Consider the following 10,288-nt stretch of genomic DNA (forward strand, 5'->3'; position numbering starts at 1 on the left):
TGTTAAAATGTTCGGTTAATAATGTCCTATCAGTTCCTCAATTTACTTATTTATTGTCGTACCAATCATTTTAAGTGCTTATTGTCATATTGATCTCTCTAAGAAAAGAGTTATTGTCATTATTGAATATTTATTTTAACGTCAAGTATTATTTTGACTAATAGAATGCATAATCAAAGATTATTTTAGAATTTTGATACATTGAAATTATTGTGGCTACTAATTACACATTCCGGACCAAAATGTATATTTTCAGAAAATTTCCATCTTGATTGAAACGTTAAATTTTTTAGTGTTGTCTTCGACAATCATAGTTCAAACCAACTACTATCATTCTTCACCATAAAGAGTTGAAAGAAAACCACTCCAAGAATTTTTCATCGTCTTCGGCAACAATAATAGTTCCAAGAATCTCACATCACACTTTACATCAATGTAAGTCAATATTCATATCACTTAAAACCTCGTAGGTTATTCTGCAGGAAAGAACTAAATAAAATAAAAACATGATGTCATATGGTTGGAGTCGTTGAACTAGGGTGTTTTTGTGTTTTTATTTTCGTTTTAAAACAAGTTCGTTATTTAAAAAAGAAGAGGAATTTTTTTTTTTTTTATTTTATAAAATAGGATAGGAGTTCTATAACTTTTTATAAAATTTGATATGACTTCTATAACACAAATATATTATTCTGTGGAAGATATGAGGAAATCTGCAAGTAAATGGATATCTTGTAAAAAAGAAAGAGTATCGAAAAACATCAATAAACTATTTTTAGTTTTTAAAAGATAAAAAACTGAATAATTTACCTCAAAAAAACTGAATAATTTATTAAACTGTTCCTTATGAAATTGTTTATCAAAATAGAAAACCAAAATACAACCAAACATTCATAAAATAAAAGAAAAAAAATGGGCATCAAACTTGGATGCTCGTGGAACTCGTTTGGTTTTTTTGGTTGTTTAATTTATTTATTTTTTATTAAGTAAAGTTACACTTAAGATCCATTTATAAAGAGATTCAAAATTTGTATCTTAATTTTAGAAGACTAAGCTTTTATTAGTCGGGTAGTTTGATTTGATAAAGACGAATATTCGATGGGGGAAATTCTTTAGAGTTTTACTTTTTCCACCATATACTTTTCCTCGCGCACCCTATTATTTTTCACTTTTATATCTGGTCCGGATTTAGTTTTCTGAAATGCATTGTTAGATTTGGTCGAATTTTAAAATCCGGAACAATCATTTTCCATCATTTTTTTTCATTTTAATCTTTCAAATTCGTAAAGTAACTGCAAATATGAATATAAAACAGAAATAAAGAGAACACAAAGGTAAAAGGAAGTTATTTTATTAATATTTTATTAATATATGAATAATACATTACAGAATACAGATGTTGAAGCTTTTTACATAAGAACCTAAAACTATTTCTAATCTTATTACACAAGAGCCTAAAACTATTTCTAGGGGATAAGCTATACCAGTGGCTTCGACTGATAGGACATACCAGTACCTCCACCGTTGGAGGGGAAACAGAGGGGGCACAGGGGCCTCTGGGGAGCAAGAGACCATGATGGTCAAACTTACGCCCAGACAGACCAACCTCACACCCAGACTGACCCCTTCCATATTGACCAATCATATGATTCCTGATGGATTTCCAAAGAGACCTCTTTCTATGAAAGGCCAACGATAGAAGAGGAGAATCGGAGAAAGAAGAAGGTGTGAGAAATTGTGAGGAAATAAGCCTATTTATAGGGAGGGACGGTTAAAAGAAAGGTGTGAAAGCCATTAATGCAGTCAAAAAACGTGTAAAAACACGTTTTTTGATTTTACACCGTCCAAAAACATTTTAAAAATGTTTTGTTTGTGGTGCAAACCACCAGCCAAAATGGTCTGGTGTAGTCCGGATTATATAATCCAGAAAAATATGATACTGGTTAATCAAAGGGAAACTTTGAACTTTGTGTATGGTGAGGGTTGGTTCGGATTTTAGAATCTGGATTGCTTCAACATTGGATTCTTTTATGTGTCCCACATTCCACCGACAATTTTTATGATCCATAACACCCACATACCTCTATAAATAGGGGTCCTTGTTTTCATTACACGTAAATTATACCAGGAAAAAAAAATCATGGAATTCCCTGGCTTTGACCCGAACACCAAGCTAGTGGGAGTCTACTACAACGGTGAAACACCACCCCATCTGTTTAGGATTTGCAACGATGTCACCCTCTCAGGGCTGAAGGGTGAGCTGGATCAAATCAATCGTCAAATCAACCACAGAGACACGAGGAGGGTGGTCGGTGTTGAATATCGATCTCCATTGACCGAATCATCCGGATCTCTTCGCTTCAGCAGGATGAAACTCACAAACGACGATGACGTGAGAACCATGTTCTCTGTCTTGGTCAGCACAGTACTAGAGGACCGACCGAGTTGGACGCTTCGTTGGTTAGATATGTTGAACAAATTCTGAAAATTTTGCAACGGCCCAGGCACTACGAAGATATCAGGGCTCTGCTGAAGGGACCAGAGGAAGAAGTTAGTTTAGATGATCTGTGATAATGTGCTATGTTTTAATTAATTGCGTGTTTTATGTTGTTTTGATTGCGTGTTAGTTACGTATTGTTGAATTAAGTTGTTGCATTATGTTTTGAATAATACATACATATATATATATTATTTAAACTTTCATTATATTTTAATTTACGTCAAAGATGTTCATTTAATCGATAAAATAACCAAAGAAAGACACACAATTTCATAGCGCATGCGTCCGGATTTTATTTTCTGAAAACACTAACAATCTGGTTCGAAAAACGAAATTCGAACCAAGGGTATTATTGGAATTTCTGCATGGCGTGCGAGAAGGCAGCAAAGTGGGAAAAGTATAACTCAATTCATTATGTGTAAGCTCTCAAATTTTATTTTTTTGTAAATACTCTCAACTCTCATGAAGGTGGGCCATAGAAGCATGCTCGTCTTTGGGGTGCAAACAACTCAACCAAGTTAGGCCACTAAAATTTAAGGGTCTAAAAAAATTTATAACTCAACATCCACCCTTCACTCAAAGAAAAAAATGAATATTCCTACTTTATTCTTTCTCTGGTAGACATATTTTCAACAAAAATAGAATTTGTTTTGTTATGAAAATTGTCTCAATTTCTAGATAATAAATATCACTGATATTTTTAATATTAGTGAGACAAGTTATAAAGAACAAACGGTCCAAAAATATATTACCAATTTCTTCGATAGTAATTTTTTTTTCACATTATTATGAACAACCAATTTTTTTTGAATGAGAGGGTGTATATAATTTTTTTTTTGCTATACAGAGTTATATATAATAAATCTCATCAAAAAGGGCCAAAAACATTTACAGACTTCAACCCAATCCTTTATCGTTTTAATGCTTGGGATCTTTCGATGGACTTTGCTATATATAACCCCATAAATCAATTATGTCAATATAGACTTCCCTCTTTAAAAAAAATTAAGCCCCCTACCAACATAGGCCCTAGGCCGTCGCACCCCTTATCTATGCCTAGGGCGTAGGGTTGTGAATAGGCGAGGCCGGCCTACAGGGGCCTACGGCCTGGCCTGTTTTGGCTTGGCCTGGCCTGGACTGTTTAGTAGATAGGCCTAGGCTTAGACTTTTTAGAAAGCCTGTTTAGTTAAACAGGCCAAACTTAGGCTTCAAAAAAAGACTGTTAAGCCTAATAGGCCGGCCTATTAATACTTATTTATTAAAAAATATTTTTTTCTATTAAAATAATTGCATATATTAAAAATATAAACATCTTTTTCTCTATCTATTAGTCCCTTAATAGACTTTGTTGTTATAGACTTTTATGTAGGCTTTAATCTAGTTGAAATTTACTTTGTAGTGAAATAAGCTTTTAAGTAGGCTTTAAGACATATTTAACCTATTTAGTAGGCCAAATGAACTATTTGATGACCTTAATGTGAAGTAGGCCTGTAAGTAGGCTTTCAAGCCAGTCCAGGCTTTTAAATAGGTCAGGCCAGGCCTAGAAAAACGGCCTATGATAGGCCATAGGCCAGACTCAGGCTTATGATTTATTTCGTAGGCCAGGCTCAGGCCTATCAAAATCTGGCCTGGCCTGACCTGACCTATTCCCACCCCTACTAGAGCGGACCTGAGTGTAATTTAGGGAGACCATCAACTGACTCTACTATATACATTTGTGCTTGTCTACACCCACTATATTAAGAAATTTTTTACGATGTATGGATGAACCAATCAAGCAATCAAACATAACTTTTTAGTGAAAATTAAATAAATGTTCTATGTTTTTAATTACTAATTAATTGAAATTTCAGTTTATAATCGCTAATTTTATTGAATGTTGAAAAATCTGGTGGATATCACTTTTTTGTGTTGATAAATATATTAGAATATGGATCTTTTTGTATTAGTTACAATGATGGCTATTTTTTATGCTTACCAAGGCTGGCCTGCGACGGTCTAGGCGGGGGTGTATATAGTAAGGATTATTTTAATGGGGGTGTATATAGTAAAAAGTATAAAAAGGGCCCAACAAACTTAAGCCCATAAGCTCTTCTTTGCAATACTATTTCAAAAGGCCTCAAACCCTAATAGATTTAAGCCCAACTGGTCTTCAACTTTTTTTTAGAATTTCTTTTCTCACCATACTCATTTTTTAAGCGCCTTCAAATTGATCATCTTTTTCGTTGGGATTTTATAATTCGAAGCTTATTTGTTGTTTTTCGGTTTTTATAATCTAAATTGTGATTAACTAGTTTTTTCAAAACGGTGACATAAACTATTAAAATAATATAAATGAAAATGACAATTTATGAAGAATTGAACATATTATATTTTATTATTTGATCAAGAATTCATAATAAATTCAAATTAGCATAATATTTATTGCACCAAATTATTTAATCAAGTATTCATAAGAATAAAAAAAATTATTGTTGTTTATATGACAATTACTTTTGCGGAAAATAGATTTGAGGAATCGAAGATGTTTGAAATGATTTTACATCTCAAAATGCTCGAAGAAACTGCAATCTTATGACTTCCCGATAAAAGTGAAGTTTTTTTGTTTTTTGATATTTTGTAGAACAATTGTGGATTCTCAATGGTGATCTATATATCATAGTTTTATTAAGGCTGGTTTTATTTTTAGATATGTTTGATATGTCTACGTATGGTTATACAAAGGATGAGGTGCATTTAGCATAGTTAGAATTTCAAAACATAGTATTATGGTAACTTGGGGTGTCAACATTGTTAAGAAGTCAACCAACATAATTAATGTGTGTCCCCCATTCATCATTTATCAGAAGAAAAAAAATTGTGAAGTACTCATTCCGTTTTAAATATAAGTAAAATTGACTTTTTAGGTTCATTCATTTAATGATGTATGTGGTCCATATTATAAACCACATACATCATTAAATGAATGAGCCTAAAAAAGTCAATTTTGCTTATATTTAAAGACCCTGATTTGCGGATGTTATTTTCAATTTAAATTGAAGATTGCTCTTTTAAAAAAATGTCGTTTTTATTTTATTAGGGATCTATTTTTAATTTAAGAGACGAGCCTCCAATTTTATAGAGACGACCCTGCATAGAAGCAGCGAATGATCCATTGTCTTTCCCTTTTTGGAGATTGCTCTATGTGCATTGTAGATTCTCAACCTCTAAAATAAATCGATTAGAAGTTACATTTCAATGTAGAAAATGGGGATTGGATTGTATCTTCTAATATATTTTGTGCGACCAGAAATTACAATCCGATAAATCAAGAGAATTTTTTGCAAACTAAGAGGCACATAGAGAAATCATATTCCTTAGGCCCAGAATAGCATGTTTGGACATTGTGTCTGTCCATGGTTATAGAAAAAAGAGACAAAGGCCAGAAGGCAATAAATTCAATGCAGTAATATTTGCTTGAGATGTGTGTTTAACTTTTTTTTTTTTTGAGAGCAAGTGTGTTTAACTTTTTAAAAATTTAAAAATTGTTATTTCTAATAAATAAAATAACTTAAGGTTTTCTTAGGTACTTGTTATATTTTTTTAGACTAAAGGTACTTGTTATATTTTATATTATAGAAAGGAGATTAATTTTATTTTGTGAGAAAGATTTACTTCTTTAGTATTTAAAATTGGCTACAATTTCTTCACATAAAATAACACATGTCTTTTCTAATTTAAATAGAGTATCTTATCTCAAGTTTGAATCTAGATATGATAATACACCAACATTGAAACTCTTGGGAAAAATATCATAAAGCCCCTCAATGGTTTGTAGCTTGAGCGAAAATAGAAAACTTACTAAATATGTGGGGATGATTCAAAGACAATGACAGTGTGCTTGGGCTATCTCAAGCCACAGGTGATGAGGTCTGATGGTGTAAACCAACAGTAAAAAGATTCAAGTGTAGCATTGATGCAGCTGTTTAGGTCCGACCGACAATCATTTAGAAGGTGGCGTCCGACCCGCTATCATTTTTAAATTGAGTATAGGTGAGACATAAAGTAATGATTTGAGCTCTATCTTAAGCGAATTTTAGCTTTCTTTAATGCGTTAATCTTTTTTTTTTTTTTGTCAAATCGTTTACTGACTTAAACGAGTTCACCAGTTTAAAATTGAACTATGTAGAGTTCAATATAGTTATCAAATAAATACCAATAATTTTTATTTTTTTTTAAAAAAAAAGGCAAAAAGAACTAGCATATCATATAAAAAATAAAGCATGACATACATGTAGGGGAACTTGAATTAAACTTGAGTTTTACATATCATAGTATTTTAATATAGCATGCAAAAATTAAAATATTGATTTCTGTATTTTTATATAATAAAAATTTGGAGGTAGCTAGGTTCACCTTATAATTTAAATAGTTAGCTGTGGCGTATATTGGCAATTTGCAAAGCACATGGTATTCTCCATGATAAGTTATTTGTTCATTTAAAGCTCATTGACCATTTCCTCAATTAAGGTCTCAACTTCTTGTCCTATTCTTTCTCCAAACATTCATGTGCTCACATGTGTCCCCATGTTTCACATCTAATTCTCTCTCTTATAAGGGAACAATTTGACTAAATATTTATATAACATAGATATACTTTCAGTTATTACGGTTATGGTAGTTGCATTTGTATCCATAGACTGCCAACATATTTTATAAGATGTATTTTATTTCAATTATATGTTAGTGGCTTTGGAAGGTCCTTTTATAATGGCCACTTGAATTACATGACTTATTTTAATATACACTGAGAAGCAGACAAGGATTGGTTTCAATAACTACATTCTGCACATTGTAACTTCTAATTGCGTGGATGATCAAACGTTGATCCATATCTACATTCATCGAACTAACGGCTTTACTCTAGAATCCACACATTTAGAAATCATTTTTTAACCAAGTAGCTTGGACTCCAGTGGCAAGGAGCTCCTTTCAATGACGTTTCCGGGAAATATCGGATTCGATTTTCGGGGGAACAATGTTTGACCAGTGCGCATGCCTCCACGCATGAGCTGGATTAGTCGTCCATTGCTGATGGGTCGGAAACCGGTGCGAAAGCCAGAAGAAGAAAAAAAATCATTTTTTTAGGGAATTTAGAAATCATATTTGAAGAAATTGTTTCTGTTCTTTTTTTAGTAAAAAATTCCAACAATCAGTGTTATTAACTTTGTATTTATCAATTATGTGTAGGGTAGGGATAATGGATTTGATATTATTTGAATTTGAATTTTTGACCTCAATTTCATAATCATTCTTAACCGTTTTAGTTTAATTTATTTGATTAGTCGGGATTATCAGGTTCATTGGGTCGATTTGATGAAACCTTTATATAAAAGAGATGTTGATATTCTCAATATATATATCCTTGACCCAAGAGAATATATACGAGTGGGTAATTTGTTAATGGTTTTAAATTTTTTAAATGTATTATTTGATGACTCATTGTACGAAATTAATTAATATTGTTCATGTATTATGTATATAATAATCTTCGGCAATCATTCAATATATCTTTCCCCTAAAAAAATAATATATTTCATGAAAAAACATAATTGATAACAGTCACTCATGTATCCCCTAAAAAAACAGTTACTCATGTATGATTTTATTTTGGAAATTTGAAAATTTTCCTTTGATGTATAACGAAAAAAAAATTATTTGAGGGGAATATAAGGAACTTTTTTTTAGGGTAATTTCAGAATAGAAGGAAAACATTAATTTTTTATGGCTTAATCCCACTAAGAGAGACTTTTTTTTTTTTTTTTTTGAGCAACCCACTTAAAGAGACTATCTGACTACTCAATGTGAAACATGGTTGCATTCACATCCTTCTAAGAATCGACATCCACGACAACTTTTATTCTCTCTTTCATACTCACATTATGTTTTTATTCTTTGTCTTCATTTTTCTCTCTTCATTGTTTTTAACCAATTGAAAGAGAGGAAAAAAAAGTTGTCATGATAGTTGTCAAAAATAGTTGTTCAAATATCACTACTCTTTCTCTTATGTGATTTCTTAATCAAGCCTATAATATTTTCATACCCAAATACTCATTGAAAGCAACGATTAGTATGATTTCTTATGCATGTGAGAGGTGCTCAAGGAAAAAAGACTAGTCATGTTCGGGATACCAATTTTTTCTTAAGATATATATTTTTTTAAATTCGGTATTCAACCTGAGCACCAACTAATATAAGGGGTTCAATCTTTCCGTCTATTTGTTGGAGGCTATTTTAAAGTTAGAGCAAACTTCTGTGTGGACTATCACAACATAATTGACACCAGCGAAAATCAAACTTAAGATCTTAAAAGGAGCACATTTCAAGATCTCAAGTCAACACCACAAAACCAACCCAAGTGAGTTTCTTAAGATAGTTAGTTGCTCCAAAACCAATCCAAATTGCACCAGAATTAGTCATGGTTCAATACTTATAAATATTTTGGGGATGCCAATTTTTTTTTCTTCATAGTATTTAAGGATGTGAATAGGTCAGGCTGGCCGACAGGGGATTACGGCCCAACCTACGATAGGTCCGGTCATGCCGTTTTTTTTTTTCTTCTTAAATAGAGAAGATCTAGACTTTCTTAGAAGCTTATTTGACTTAAAAGATCAAACCACAAACCATGAAAAAAGCATATTAGTCCTATTAGGCCGGCTACTTAAGTAAATATGAATGATAATATTTTTTATTATATTATATTTTATACTTTGAATTAAATTTTAAATTTGTAAACCTTTTCAATAATTTAAAGTTGTTAGTATACATTATTTTTTCGCATATTTAAATGTACTATTATAAACTAGAACTATAATATGATATAATATATAGTTACGTTTTCTAAAAATTTCATGTTGAATATCAAAAGTGAGTTTAATTTTATTCATATATTAGTTCGTTAGTCCATTTAAATTAATATCACATTACTTATTTAAAGATGTTCATATAAAATAGTTTTTTAAACAGTTTAGCAGACCACATTAGACTTTCAGAAAGTCAGACTCATGCTTAAAAAGTAAGTCTATGACACACCGTAGACCAGACTCTGATCTTAAAATTTTGGACACGCTAGACTTAGACATTGCAAAGTCTAACTCGGTCTAACATATTCACACCCCTAACTGTAACACTCCATACTCATTTATGCTTTCAGGATTGTTAATTAACTTCACAAATCAACAAAAGTATTTTTAATTTGTTTTATTATCACTCATATATTTTGCAGAAAACTTCTGGGAAGGTCAATCATCCTAAAATTATTCTAACTCAAACATGCTTAACTGCGTAGTTCTTACTGCATACTCTACTGAAAAGAAGAAGCATCTTGTTGATATATGTAGTATTAATAAATCCATATATGCCCTCCAACTATATAATCTCGTACCTTCAAAATCTAAGGACTTCTCTCATTCCTATGTCATGTGGTTCTTTCATACGCCCCCTTCCAAGATGCATGCCAAGAGTGGATGACTATACGTGTCGTACTCACTAGTCATGCCTTACCTCCCTCAACGTCACATCCCCACCAATTTCCACTTTGTTCATCCCCAAGCCACATTATAATGGGATATGTTGGTTCAAATACCTTTTCTAACACGTGAGTCTACTCCATGATTGCTGACTGGTCCCAAAAACCAACACAAATCTTTTTCAGCGTTTTTGTCCTCACACACTTGAGAAACTTCCCATAATGACGTCCATCCCAAAACTGCTCCAATTCAAGCATAATTAGTTATATAGTTCTTATAAATT

This window comes from Medicago truncatula, chromosome 1, assembly GCF_003473485.1.
Source record: "Medicago truncatula cultivar Jemalong A17 chromosome 1, MtrunA17r5.0-ANR, whole genome shotgun sequence".
NCBI lineage: Eukaryota > Viridiplantae > Streptophyta > Magnoliopsida > Fabales > Fabaceae > Medicago > Medicago truncatula.